Source organism: Triturus cristatus, chromosome 3_2 (assembly GCF_964204655.1).
Source record: "Triturus cristatus chromosome 3_2, aTriCri1.1, whole genome shotgun sequence".
NCBI classification, from domain to species: domain Eukaryota; kingdom Metazoa; phylum Chordata; class Amphibia; order Caudata; family Salamandridae; genus Triturus; species Triturus cristatus.
This window is the reverse complement of record NC_140584.1, coordinates 1,135,847,017-1,135,861,426: the sequence shown is the minus strand read 5'-3', so window position 1 is coordinate 1,135,861,426 and position 14,410 is coordinate 1,135,847,017.

The following is a 14,410-nucleotide window of genomic DNA, read 5'->3' as shown; positions in this document are numbered from 1 at the left end:
TGAACCGACCCCAGTTCAAGATGTAGATGAGGGAGTATTTCCCAAATATTCAAGACCTCCGCCCTTAGCTCTATCAATTCATAATGGGGCTAAACAATTAATATTTAGACTCTGGAGGGAACCAGATCAGTCGTCTATGTCTTGATTCTTGCAAAAGGTAAATGCTCTTGAAGATAGAGAGAATGCTATTCCACCTAACAAAAAACATAAAGTTGATTCTGTTTTGGCCCTCTTAATTGGAAGGGCGGCTTTGAATCCTGATGACTGTTCACCATCCGATGCCATAGACCACAAAGTGGATGGTGGTCTTAAAATGTCCTCTGCAAGGAGCTGCTCCCCTAGAGCAGTGACAACTGCCACATATGCCTCTCAGTCATCAGTGAAAGAGTTTGAATCCCTTTCAAATGGCATCCAGGAGGCCACAAATTGCTCAGACCTCCATTACCAATGGAACAGGAAGTTATGTTCCTAGCAGTTGCTTCTTCTGATGCATCCTTTTGGAGGGCAAATGCTTTTTGGCAATCTATAGTATTCACTGGTCACAAATTCCTTGAATGGCTGAAACATGCTTTACCTTACAAGGATAGTTCTTTGTGGTGATTTAAGTCCTGCAACAGATATTCAAAGGATTCCTCAAAGAAGGAGTCAAAGTCCTACTCTTCCTGCTAGAAGAGGGTCCAGCCCAAGAAAGCCTCCACAGGTCAAGATTCTTCAAAACAGACTGGGACCACTAAGCTCAGGTCCAGACTATTATCCTCCTCCCTTCCAATTAGATTCAGCAAAAAGACGAATAATGGATTTTTAGAAGAAGTGGAAGGGATCCATCATGAATTAGTGGGTGACAAACTGGATTTGAAGCATTGCCTCCAAACTAGGGGGTCATCTCTACTCCTACCCCCAGTAGCGTAGGTAAGAGAGGTGCTTTATAGTTGAGAGTCCAAGCTGTGTTGTAAAAAGAGCAATATTTCCAGTTACATCAGTAGAGATAGGAGAAGGCATCTATTCTGTTCTTCTCTTGGTGAGAAAAGCTTCAGGGGAGAACAGATAATTTCTGGACCTCAAAAGGGTCAATGTAGAACACCATCCATTTCAGGATAGTGATTTTGCAACACATTATTCTGTTGGTCTCAGGCAAGGACTTTCTTTCCACCATCGACCTGCAGGACGCCTAGCTCCATATCCCCATTCATGCAGGACATCAAATGTGTGTTCCCTACGCATTAGAAACATATAATCTCTACTTTAGAGTTCTGCCTTTTGGGCTAAAGTCAGCATTCTGTGTATTCACCGAAGGGCGTGTGCCTCTGATGACTGTTCTTCACCAGGATTGCCGTTTCAGTCTACCATATCTAGACAATTTTCTGATGTATTCAGCCTTTATGGCGATGACTGAGGCTCACATTTGAAGAGTACTTTACATATAAAAGAGTGTGGGTTTCTAATAAACCTAAAAAAGTCACCGATTTCTCCATCGCAAGACCATGTCTTCATTGAGGCCAGATTCGGGACAGACAAAGTTGTTGTGATCCTTCCAGAGAAGAGAGTATTGGAAATCCAGAATCACATTGCAGATCTCATGATTCTAGACAATCCAACAGCAGCTCAGGAAGACCTACAAGCGTCTGGATCGCCTTTGGTGTAGCAAGTGCTTGGCAATTTGGCAGCAACTATCTTTTTATTTCCGTAGTCCAGATTCCACCTGAACAGGCTGATGAAACACATTCTGAAGTATCGGGGCGAAACCGGTTCTGGGTTGCTTGTGTTCCGGTTCAGGAAGGACCTGGCCTTGCAATTTGAGTGGGACTGTTCCCATTGGAACAGGGTTAAGACTGATTTGCATATGGCTGAGTCCAGTCCCGGATGGTATGGAGGGCAAAAAACGATGGAATGAGATGTGGCCTGTGCGATTGCCAGTGGATGAGATTAGTTCAAGCATTCCATCCATCACCAGTGAGGTGGATATGCCCAGTCATGGGTTCAGTGCTCATTGTGTCACCTGTACCAATCTATACCTGTCCGATTAGCCCTAATCAGTGCGAAACCAGTTCTGGTTTGCTTGTTTTACGGTGCAGTGAGAACCTGGCCTGCAAGTCAGGCTGAACTGTTCCCATTGGAGCATTGGAGTGGCAAGACTAATTTGCATATGGCTGGGTCCATACTAAAGTGGCATGGTGGGTGAAAAACAATGCACAGGGGTGCAGCCCCAGGGATTGCCAATGGCTGAGATTAATTCAAGCACTCCATCCATCACCTTGTTGTTGCAGGACACATATTCTAATGCACTAGTCTCTGACTTGACAGAACTTTTTCTCGAACAATCTCTATGACTCTGGACATAAAAAAGGATTTATCATGGAGGATACTGCCAACAAACATTCTAAAGAGCGTTGCGTTGTCCCTTCAGTATCCAGTTGATCTGACAACAGACACCGGTGCAGCAGTCTGGGGAGCCTGAATACAATCCCATTAAATACAGGGATGTTGGCTTAAGAGTCAACAAATTAAGTTGTCCAATTGGTGGGAGCTAGAAGTAGTTTCCCTAGCTCACCTGTCTTTCTCTCCTCTACTGTGTGGCAAAGCAGCAGTTGTCAAAACAGACAATATAACTTCAAAATGTTATACATTCTAGGGATAGTGAACACAGTGGAAGACAAATTAAACTGGGAGATTCCTTCCTCACACAAGTATTGCCTGAATCTTCAGCTCTTTGCACAAGTCTGTCAGAAATAGGGTGTTCTGGCATTTGAAGATTTCAATTGCAAGAAGGAGCGTCACAGATATATATAAATTCAACAATCAAATATTGAGGTCCAAGCGTCCTCAGTCCGGCCCAATAAATCAGGATTTATCGGGCCGGTCTGAGGACGCTTGAATACATCAGGAACACAACTATTGTGATTAAAGGAGAGATTTACACAATATAGACCAGGACAGAGGACTATATTTGGAGGAAACAGTTATATAGAATCTGGTTGACTTTGAAAAGGAATAGTTTTCTATAAAAGATTGGTTGTCTGACCAAGAATAGGATGATGATATAAAGACTTCACAGATTAGATCCCTGATGATGTCCTAAAGGAGAACGAAACGCATTGGCTGTATTAACATTAATATTTGTGAAGTTGGATGACATTTGATGGCATGACTCTCATTCAAAATAAAGATCAGAACATGAAGCAGATATCCTAAGGATCTTCCTTTATTTTCTTTTGGACTTCAATATTTGATTGTTGAATTTATGTACATATGTGACACTCCTTCTTCAATATTGAAATCTTTGGATGTTATTGTGGCTTTGACGGTGAGCCACGAGGAGTTGAGCGTTCCCACCCACAATAATATTTGTTTTGAAAATAGACTCTCCAGTGCACACAGGGTTTGACCCCCATCGTCTTATTTTTGGTTTATTTTCTGGTATTTGACCTACTTGCATCTACACAGAATGGTCTGCTCCCGCTCTTTTGTTCAAGGATGATGGAGAGCAATTCCTGGATGGCCTTTCATGTCCTTGGCCGAAGAGTAACCTAGTCACTCGTTCTAAGCCTTCAGACATATTTTTATTGAGGAACTCTCTTTGCTCAAGAAGACCTACAAGCGTCTGGATCGCCTTTGGTGTAGCAATTTCAATTTTGAGAGGAAAGCTTACAATTATAGGGCCCTCAAGGACTTCCACAAGTAGATTTGAATCACACGTAGCCAATACTATGCTCAAAAGATTGGATCAGTTCATAATTCCCTATGAGAGCTCTTCACGATTGTGAAGTTTTTGTCCTTCCTGTTGCACGTTTCCACTCATTTTGCCCTGCAAATAGATCGCCCACTTCTTTTCTAATAAAGTCTCCAAAATATACAACACTTACCTGGAGGCAGCTAGGGATACTCCATGCCTTGAAGCTTGGTTTAATCCATCTGACACTAAGGATGGACTTTCCAGTTTTAACACTTTCTTTTTAGATGAGCCACGGACCCTCCTGACCAAGGTGAAATCAGGTTAACCAGCCAACCCAGCCTTGCCCAGGATCCTAGCCCATGGGATGGAGGCCCGGACTATGTGATCTTATTAACAACTCATTCATACTTGGCCAGATACCTGCAAGACTGAAACATACTACTGTTGTGCCACTTCTCAAAAAGCCTACTCTGGATCTGGCTCTGCCTGGAATTTCAGGCTTATTTCTCTGCTCCCTTTTTACTCGTAAATGGCAGTGAAACATGTGAACAAGAAATTGACTAAGGATCTCCTACACAGGACGTAATCAGGGTTCCATGCTCAATATAGCACAGAATCGTTCTTGGCCTCACTGGGCCCGATTCACAGAACTAACTTAAGACAAAATCCTAAACTTACTAACATTTTGGTAGACACAGAAGGCACTTACACATTTTGGTATTCACAGAAGGCACTTATTCATTTTGGTATTCACAGAAGCTAGGAGTCCTAACTTTAGGACTCCTAAATGCCTTCTGTAAATACCGAAAGTCTTAAAGTTAGGATTTTTCTCAGTTTAGGAGTAGTAAAGTTAGGACTCCTAACTTCTGTGAATACCGAAATGAGTAAGTGCCTTCTGTGAATACCAAAATGGTAGTAAGTTTAGGATTTCGTCTCAAGTTAGTTCTGTGAATCGGGCCCACAGTCTCTTAGACTCCTTGCTGATAGTGGCAAAATGGCAACTCTGATAATGCTGGACTTAAGTGCAGCATTCAACATCGTATCCCATGCCTTCTGATAGAGAGTCTATGAAACTGCAGTGTTGGGAGCACAGCCTTGAGATGGCTGTCTTACTTCCTACAAATTTGTACCATCCAGGTATTTCAGCAACCTTTAAATTCAGAGGTTTTACCGCTGCGGCAGTGGGTAGCCCAGTGCTCTGAGCCCTGCGCTTTTTAATCTCTATAAGCACCCCCTTGCAGAGGTCAACGAGGTCAACGAGCGACATGGTGTTAACATCGTGTCATATGCCGATGACACACACATGATTATCATGATCTCGGTATGAGATAGCTGCTGCAGCTTGGTTCAGAACTTGTCTGGCTGAACTTGCAGGATGGATGGATCAAAGCTACCTTAAGCTCAATGCCAGCAAACCAAGGTTCTTATCTTTGGTAAGCAGCCCTCAATCTGGTCCTCCACTTGGTGACCAGATGTATTAGGTCCTGTACCAGATCTTAAGCCAAAAGTGAATAACCTGGCTATATGGTCCGATGCGAAATTAGCTTTCGACAGTCAATTGGCTTGCCTTGAGGGGAAGTGTTTTGGCATTCTTAAAATTTCAAACAAAATCCTTGGCCTCCTCCCCGAAGCGGCCAGAAAAACAATAGTCCTTCTCCTGGTTATGTCCAGGCTGGACTATTGTAATGTATTATCCATTGGTGCTACGCAAGGAAGAGTGTGAAAGCCTCAAAGAGTAAAGAATGCAGCTGCTCGGCAACTGTTAAATTTCCAGAGACATTCTCCCTCAGGTCTCGCTCTTGCCAAGCTGCACTGGCTCCTGGTGAGCAAAAGAGTTTCCTTCAAAGACATGTGTCTCTGCCATAAAATCCTAAATAGTACAGGACCCAGCTTCCTATGAACCCTGGTGAGGCCGGCCGTACCAGCCTAGTAGAAGACTTAGGTCAGTCAGAACGGCACTTGCTGCGGTCCTAGTGTTAAAAGAATATGCATGGGAGACTGTTCCTTTAGCTTTTTATTTGAGACAGGAATGCTCAGAAACTATTTTTCGAAAGAAAGTCAAGACATGGCTCTTTAGACAGATTTAGGGTCTGGCAATGAGCGGTCTGCTCCTTCCTGTAGCTTTTATTTTTGAGCCCTTTTCTTCTTATGGTGAGTTAGTGACCTGCTCTTTTCTGTAGGCTTCCTTCTGAGCCACCATCCTAGCGCGGGGATGCTCCATTTGGAGTAACCAAGCACTTTACAGATTCCATGATTATTATCATTGTTATTTATGGGAAGAGCCCCGCACTTCCTGGATTCCTTTCATAGTAGCAATGAAGACCTGCAGGGAATGGCTCCTTCCAGTAGCCCCTTCTCTGTGTTTCCCTCTGCTCCAGACCACTATCTTAGCAAGACTCAAGCTAACGGCATGGAGGTTGAAAGGGCAGGATTGGTTCTTCTTATACAAGACACTGGGCTACTTTTAAAAGATGGTGGACAACAAAGCAGCTAGTGCCTCATACAGTCAATATGGTTCAGATCTTCGGATTTCTACAGAATGTTTCTTTCGTTGGGCATTAAGGTTTCTACCCTGAAGCTGCATGGGCAGCCATTAAGGCTTTTAGGGCTTTCTGGGATAATCTGAATGATGGTCAAGGTTTTGACACAGGAGTGGCCGGTATCCTGGAGGAGTGGGAGGATGGACGGGAGAGGGGGGAGGGGCCCTAGGGGTCGCGGTGGTGGGGAGAAGTAAAAAAAACTCACCTTCAGCCGGCCACGTTGCGCTCCTCTTCACCTCGTCAGGAAGGCACGGGCTCCCAGAATGCCCTGCGGCCAATCTTGAAGTTGCTCTCGCGCCTGAGAGCAGCTTCAGGATTGGTCTGTCGACCTCAATTCGCGCTCCAGGGCAGACTGTGAGTCTGTGCCTGCTCTGTCCAGCCCAGCTGCGTTGCTGGTTGGAGAGAGCTTTCACTGCGCATGACGGTTAAGCTGGCCCCAGACAGCTGGCCGAACCATCATGCGCAGTGATAGGAGTGCACTACCACTCCCCTCAGAGCCTGTCACTACCAGGCCCCACCCCCAAGACTCGGCAGGAAAGGAAAAATAAAACGAGTGTTGTTTTATTTTTCCTTTCCTGCTGTTTTTGGGGGGTACGCTCCTCTGCCATAGTGGAGGAGCCACCGCCGTCTGTACAGAGGTTGTTTAGAGGTTTAATAACATTCGAGCTCCTACACGGTCATCGTATTCCACCTGGGACTGCCTCCTGGTTGTTCATTTTCTGAGAAATCCTCCCTTTGAGCCCCTGGAGTCGGTAGACATTGGAATCCTAAATCTGAAGATCTTTTTTCTAGTGTCTATTTCTACAGCCAGGACCTTAAGAGAGCTAGGCGCTGTATCTTGTAAGCATCATTTTTCAGGTGTTTGATGACTGAATTCTTCCTTGTTTAGGACCATCTCTCATTTCTAAGGTGAATTCCCCTTTTTATACAGAGCCAGAGGTAATCCTTCCTGTGTTCCTTCTGAGACAGCAGAGGAGGTTAGCCGACACTCTCTGGACGTCAGACACGCTTCCTTAGTTTATTTGGCTAGAGTTCCATATTTTAAGGCATCTGCTGCTCTTTTTGTTATTTTGCTCCAACCTAAGAGGGGTTTGAAACTTTCAGTTCAGACATTCAGCAGGTGGGCGCGCTCCTTAATAGCTTTACCCTACAGAGAGGCTGTAGTTCAACCTCCATCAGGAGTGGAGGGCAGGTAAACCACAGGAATGTCAGCTTCCCTAGCTGAATCTCAGGGGTCATCTTTAACAGACATTTGTAGGGTAGCAACATGGGCCTCCCCCGCTACCTTTGTAAAACATTACAGGATTATGCAAAATACCTGAGAGAAGGACTTGTTTGGCTCTAGAGGTCTTTCTTCTATGAAGTGAGTATGAAGAAAGGTGATATCAAATTATAAGTTATTTTTTTAGAAGCTATATACAGTTGTCCTGATCTTTTTTGTTGCTAGGGTATATCTCATACCTTGTGGTATGAGTAGGTAATGCTTCAATTACTTACCAGTGATTGCGTTATTCTCAGTCTGCCACTTGCTTTGATTCATTAACCCCACCCGCCCACTCTATATGACTGTACATGGCGGGACTCAACTAAGCAGGATGTGGTGATGTTGGGAGGAGCATTTATAGGGAAATAAGCTATGTTGGAAGGAACGTGTCTAGTAATGCAACTACTAGTAAGTGACACAGGCTCACGTTGCATAGATACCTGAATGTTTATTCACAGATAACCTGAGGGGATGTTGGGACTTTCTGTGTCACGCCAACAGGGGGCAAAGCTTATAGACTTAGGGGCAGATTTATGTTAACTGGCGCATCCCTGCATATCAGCAGGGATGCGCCAATTATTATGCGCCGCATTTATAATGCGGCGCACCATGGGGCAAAAACGGCACAGATGCGTGACGCATCTGTGCCGTAAAAGTGGCGGATTGCTGGAGTTGCGTCGCAAGCGCGACGCAGCTCCAGCAATGTTCTGGGGGGCCCTATCTGTACAATGCTGCGTCAATCCTTACGCCTGCTTCAAGCAGGCGCAGGGTTTTGACGCAGCATGGGCCTAAAAGTGACTGAGTGAAATCTTGTAGATTTCACTCAGCCACTTTTAGGAGGCGTTCCTGCGCCGGAACGCCCCCACCTGCCCTGGAACGCCTACATGTGGCGCAGGGCTTTACAACATGACGCATCTCCCAGATGCGTCACGTTGTAAATACCCCGCACCATGGCGCAGGATTTGCGCCGTTGCTGCGTCACAAAAGTGACGCAATGGCGGCGCAAAAGTGGCGCAAGTACAACATAAATCTGCCCCATAGTGGATGAGAAGATACCACCGTGTCCCTGTCAGAGAATTTTGGACACAGAGTATTGGCAAATTTTCTGAGGTGCTGCAGATACCTTTCAGTGTCATGGTCCTTAAGGTGAAAGCATTGGGTATCCATAGATAGCTTCAAGGGTTCAAAGGACCCGCACCACTGCTGCCACAGTCCTAAGTGTGGTAACTGGGGTGAGAAGTGAGGTAGGCAAGATGTCAGGGATGGAATGGTCCAAGAGATGGAACATGGAATGAGGGATTGGAACTTTAGGCAGTTGCTGAAAGGAGTGAGCCAAATGAGCAACCAGATTGGGTGGTCTGTAAGGCTCCTGTCTGTAAACCCATTTCTTGAAATTTCCTAAATACATTTCCAGGCTTAAGTTCGCTGATTCCTCTGGGAGCATGGGAGTGCTGGAGAATGCTGATTTTCTTGTGTTATTTTCTTACATTAGATAATCACAATTTCCAGAATTATACCACAGCTCTTGTTACTAGCTCAGGAGGAGACTCCCATGGATTCAGAAATTTGGGAAGTAATATTTTAGCTTATGTGGAAGTAACTGAAGGAAATTTTGAGAGGAAATTGTTTTGGTTGCTCCAGGGTTGAAGGAATTTAAGAACCTGTCAGGTTTAAAAAGACCAGTTCCTATTGCTGTGTTTCAGTATGCCTATAGACAGATGGAACTGCACTGTCATGGAAAGGTATACATTTTACTTAAGGATACAGGAGGTGGAGAATGTATTGAAGTGCATGTTGCTGTGCTCCAGCGCTGAACGCTACAAATCCCCTCGCTACGGACCAGACCACAAATCATTCACTCATTCACTGGTGGGGCCCATAACACCAATCATTCATTCTACTTTCAGATCAATGGTCCTCAAGAGAGGGGAAGTTCTTTCTTTTATTCCGTGCGCTGGAAATGGGAGGAAGAGTGCACCAATCACCTGATGAGTAACAACAAGTTTACCTATACCTCCCTACCTCACCAGGGTCTCAATCATTATAACCTAACAGTTCCTCCCATACTATGGGCCATGGATCAGCTAGTTGCTGGGAATAGCAACACTTAACTCTTCTAAACAATATATATTGAAATACTTCAAATAATAACCCGACACAGTTCTTTAAATGCAGTAATATGTTTATCTAATTAAAGCATAAGGAAATCATATAGCATTCAATATTTTAGTTCGCATATTTACCTAATCTGGCTAAATGGCGTCCTCTATGTCAAATTCAGATCTTTCGTCTCTATGCCCATAAATCAAAGAATCAATTTGAAAGTTAATTGGGCATCTGATCAGTCCATCAGAGTCTCTGGCAGCAGCTGTCCAGCAGTGTCACCGTCCTCTCCGTCAGCATAACGTCAGGCAATCTGGTAAAGTGATGGGGTGCAAAAGAAGTAGTAGTCTCCTACCCTCTCTAGTCTACTTTTATAGTACATTTTATCAGCAAAATGTTTCAATACATATTTCAGAACAAGTTTAATTGGTTAACCAGGATCATTCTTCCTGCTTCTCATACATTAAATGTTGCATTAGATGCAGCTTCTCAATTTGTAAATAGATTAGCAACAGTTTCTAGTCCATTCAGGGCATGTTGATTCCCATGCGGGGTTGTGTCCTTAGTGTCATCAGCTATAACGGTTCATAGTTCAAAAAGTCCTTTGTTTGATGCTTGGCGCTCCTCCCAGGATGTCCTTCACGGGTACAGTCTGCCTAGGTCAGGACGAGGTTATTGTTGCTCATCTTTTAGCGCAGGCCCACTTCACTCAGTGACTTCGGTGTCATGTCGGGGCGTCAAAATAGGGATGGCAGCCATTTTGTGGCCATTCCAGAAAGGTCAACTTAAGCAAAGAAACATAAAACGTAATTAATACATGGAAATGACTATTAAAATGTTATTCCCTCACTAACCCCTCTATGTGTATGTATTTATCTAGCAAAAGCAACACGCATTGCAGTTTTATACTCACAATTTAAAGCACGATTCACAAATCACATCACAAAGCAACATATAACATGTAAATTCTAAATATCTGACATTAGTATGCGTACAAAATTAGTTTACGTATCAATCAAGCCATGCAAATGCGATTCCCACGTGTATTTTCTAATTAGTAATGTTGATTAATTAAACACAGCAAACAATTAATACTATTAATATTAATCAATTATTCAAGTTAATTTAAAATGATAAAATGGAGGAGGTATACGATTCTTAGGGAAAACCTCGCTCCAGCAATCCCCCCTTTGGTGATTTTATCACCACAAAACACCCAAATTTAGTACCCTTTAACGGAAATTTGAAATGACTTCTTACTCGTAGCTCAAAATTCAGTTTCTTCATATTCATCTCTTTTTGCTTTCTTGTACATTTTGTCTTTCCACTCATCTAAGGCTATCTCTTCAAAATCCTTTTCTGGATCTTTCCCTTTTCTCTTAAGTTTATCTCTTTTTATTTTATTATTTGTTTTCTTCTTCCTGCAACACATACACCCTAATCTTATCACTAATACTGCAACTATCACACATGTTCATGGAAACAGAATTTTACCTATGACAGTACTACCTATTTTAGCTAAGAAATTTTTAATAGCAGCTATTTTCTTTCCCATTCTTGTCCATACATCTTCAACCTCCAGTGGTACAAGTTCATCGTGCAATTCAGTAATATTTTTAATGTAAACCTTTAGATCTTTACTTTCGTCTGGAATGTAAGTGCAACAATGTTGAACTTGGGGGGAGGAGCCAAGATGGCGACCGGGACGGCAGCGTAGGCTCCCGGCTCCGTGAACCTCCGCATCCCGCACAGATATCCTGCATGAGATCCTTAGCCTGCGCTATATGCCCGTGTTGGTGACTGAGAGCGGCAACCGATCATGTGATCCTGAAGTTTCTGGCGGCGGTACCGCCGGAGAAATGTCCATTTGAAGTTTGCGGCCTGTGCAACCCTGGAACCGGGACCTCGGGTGGACAACATGGCCGGGCGGCAGTTCAACAACAGCGGCCTTTGGTGACTGGGTGGAGTCGGACTACCGGAGCGGTGCGAATATTGGCCTACATTTCGCCGTGGTCGTTCCTACCACTAAGCGTAGCGGAACGAGTGCATGCCCGAGGTGGCAATTCCAAGATTCTCCGGTACTTGCCTCAGCCTTCGCCGGTGAGCTGCCCGGGCGCCGCCCGTAACTCGCCCCGATTCTCGCGGGCTGCTCCCGGATTTTCGCGGGCGCGGGTCCGTGGTGGGGATGACTGTTGCCCGTGACCACACACCGGATATATATTTTTGCCTGCCCCCGGAGCCCTGTTTCCAGTGACATGGAACTTGAGGTGCTTGTGCCTGAGTCCCGGTCCCAATCTGGGGTGGACCTACCCGGCGGCCATCTTGATAGGACGAAGTCTACCATCCTGTACACTGGGTCTCAGCAAGATTGGGAGTGTGCGACTATGAGGAGCGTAGCGGAGCGAGCGCTGGGAGCTGTGCTGGGGTACGGTGACCTTCTCGAAGCTCTCGGTGCCCTTCATTCCACCTTGGTTCACGGCGCCTGGGTATTGGGGAGAAAGTTAGATGGTGTGGCATCAGCGTCGGAACAGCTGCGGCCTGCCTGTCCCCAGGTACACAGGGACTTGCTACACTTCACACAGGAGGACAGTGTCGTGGCCGCCCCCGTGAATAGGGAAAAGCTGGAAACTCCGGACAGTGTACCAACGTGTGATCGGCTGGCTGTGGGTCTGGTCTGTTCCGGAGGTTTTGGATCTGAGTGGGGGGTGGCGGCTTTGTCCCACGCGCAGCATCCGGCGACCCAGGCAATACTCAAGCAACGGTCGCCTGCTCTGGCTGATTCCGCCTTCCTGGACCTTGTGTGCAGTGCAGATCCTGGGGCAGCACTGGGAAAGACGACCCTCCATAATGCTGACTGTGTCGGTATTCAGAGACATCCACCCTACATGTGTGTGTCGCTTCCTGGTCTTTTTTGGACGCTCCTCTTCCTTGTAACATTGGACATGGCACTGGGTCGATGGGTATGCATGGGTAGATTCGCAAAGAGTGGCCAAGGATAAGGCTGATCCTTCAGAGGTGGGCATCTAATAGGCGGGCGGGCTCAGGGGTTGCGTGCTCTCACGGCATAACTGTTAGTGTAATAGGTGCATAATGCTCCCCATTTTTCTTTGACATGGTCGATTTTGCGTTGTTTACTGTTTGCTTTGGGGGAAACCATATTGTCCGGAAGGGAGAAGCCGGGGGCATGTTTTGAAGGTCCTCCTCCAGTTTATTAATACTCTCTCTACCCCCCCGTCTGGTGGGGTTTCATTTCTTACTTCTTTTTCTCTGTTTCTTCTATATTTCGGGTCTGGTTCCGGGGCGACAGGCACGCTGCTGGGGGGGGGGGCCGTACTCATCTGCAGAGGTGCAGGGTGGGGGGTTGGGGGAGGGGATTCTTTAGTCTTTAGGGCTTTTTTTTTTTTTTTTTTTTTTTTTTTTTCCATGGCCTCCTTTTTCTTCTCTTATTCTTCTTTGTCTTTCTTCTCTGTGATCAGCATGGTAGGACTCCTTCGCTGTTAATCACTGCTTTTTCATGTGTGCCTCAATTTCCGTGGTGTTTTCTGGGTCTTAGGGCAGGGGACTGCAGGCGCAAATGGCCGTGATATTCCTCCACATCCTGAACTTCCTGTTTCAGCGCCATTGACTTGATAGATTGCTGTTTATTGTTGACGTTTATTACTCTGCCTGCCATTTTTCGCTGCTGGGAAATTGTTCGGCACCTGATCCTTCCATCCCTTATTATAAAATGAAAACCTTTTGTATCCTGGTCTCTTACTTGGGCTGTTCAGTGGCCGAGAGTATACTAGCATGGAGACTCTGCTCCCCGAGGTGCCGCCTGTGATAAAATTTGCTTTCTGTTACTCTGACTGCTTAGCGGCCGGCCCCGGGGGTTGTAGGCCCATACTTGTAATTGGTTGAAATGTCAATAAAGGTTTTAAAAAAAAAAAAAAAAAAAAAAACAATGTTGAACTTTCAGCATTCCACAGACTCCACCCTCTTTTGCCAAAATAATATCAAGGGCAAGTCGATTTTGCATCACCATAGCACGTATGGCAACCATTTCAGAATTTACCAATAAGAATCCATGAGCAGTGCTTGTTGACAAGCGATCCACTACTGTAGATAATCTTCTAATTTTATTTGCATTCAGAGTTATCCCCACTGCCGGTATCAATGCACAAAATATGTCACCCACAATTTCTGCCTAAGATTCTCTCTTTCTACGCAATAAATGACTATTTAAACTATTTACACCCTCTTCTCTGTCCATGTGAAAGATTTTTGGAAATCCCAGGCCTTCATAACATGTGCCATACCAATGGTCTGGCAAACGATAATATGCCCTGTTCCCACAGATAAAATACATTCCAGGAAATACTGGATCTCTTCCACCTTTGAATCCCCATCCACCCATTATTCGGTATGTATCATGGCACTCACTATTACCTACAAATAAGTTATCATATGCAGTTTGATTCCTTCTTATACAAAGTTTTCCTTTCTGAGGCCTATCTAAAGCTATTGTTGGTGTTGACTCTGCTTTTGTCAGGTGTTTCTCCATTTCTATGTCCCAAGCTGTTTTCTCAACCTTTCCTTCTGATGCCTTTTTGTGCATCTTATGCCTTCTTTCCTCAACCATATCCAAAAATGTATTTTCTTCTTTCTGCAAACTGCATGTCAAATTATATTTAAACACAGCTTCTAATGTTAGTTCACTAGTCTCTAAGAAAAATTCACCTAAAACCTTTGCAGGTCTTACCTTATTCAACTTATTATTAGCAGGTACTAATGCAAAAATCTTATCTAAATCTGAAAAATAATATTCTAATTTCCCAATCTCATAAAACAAAC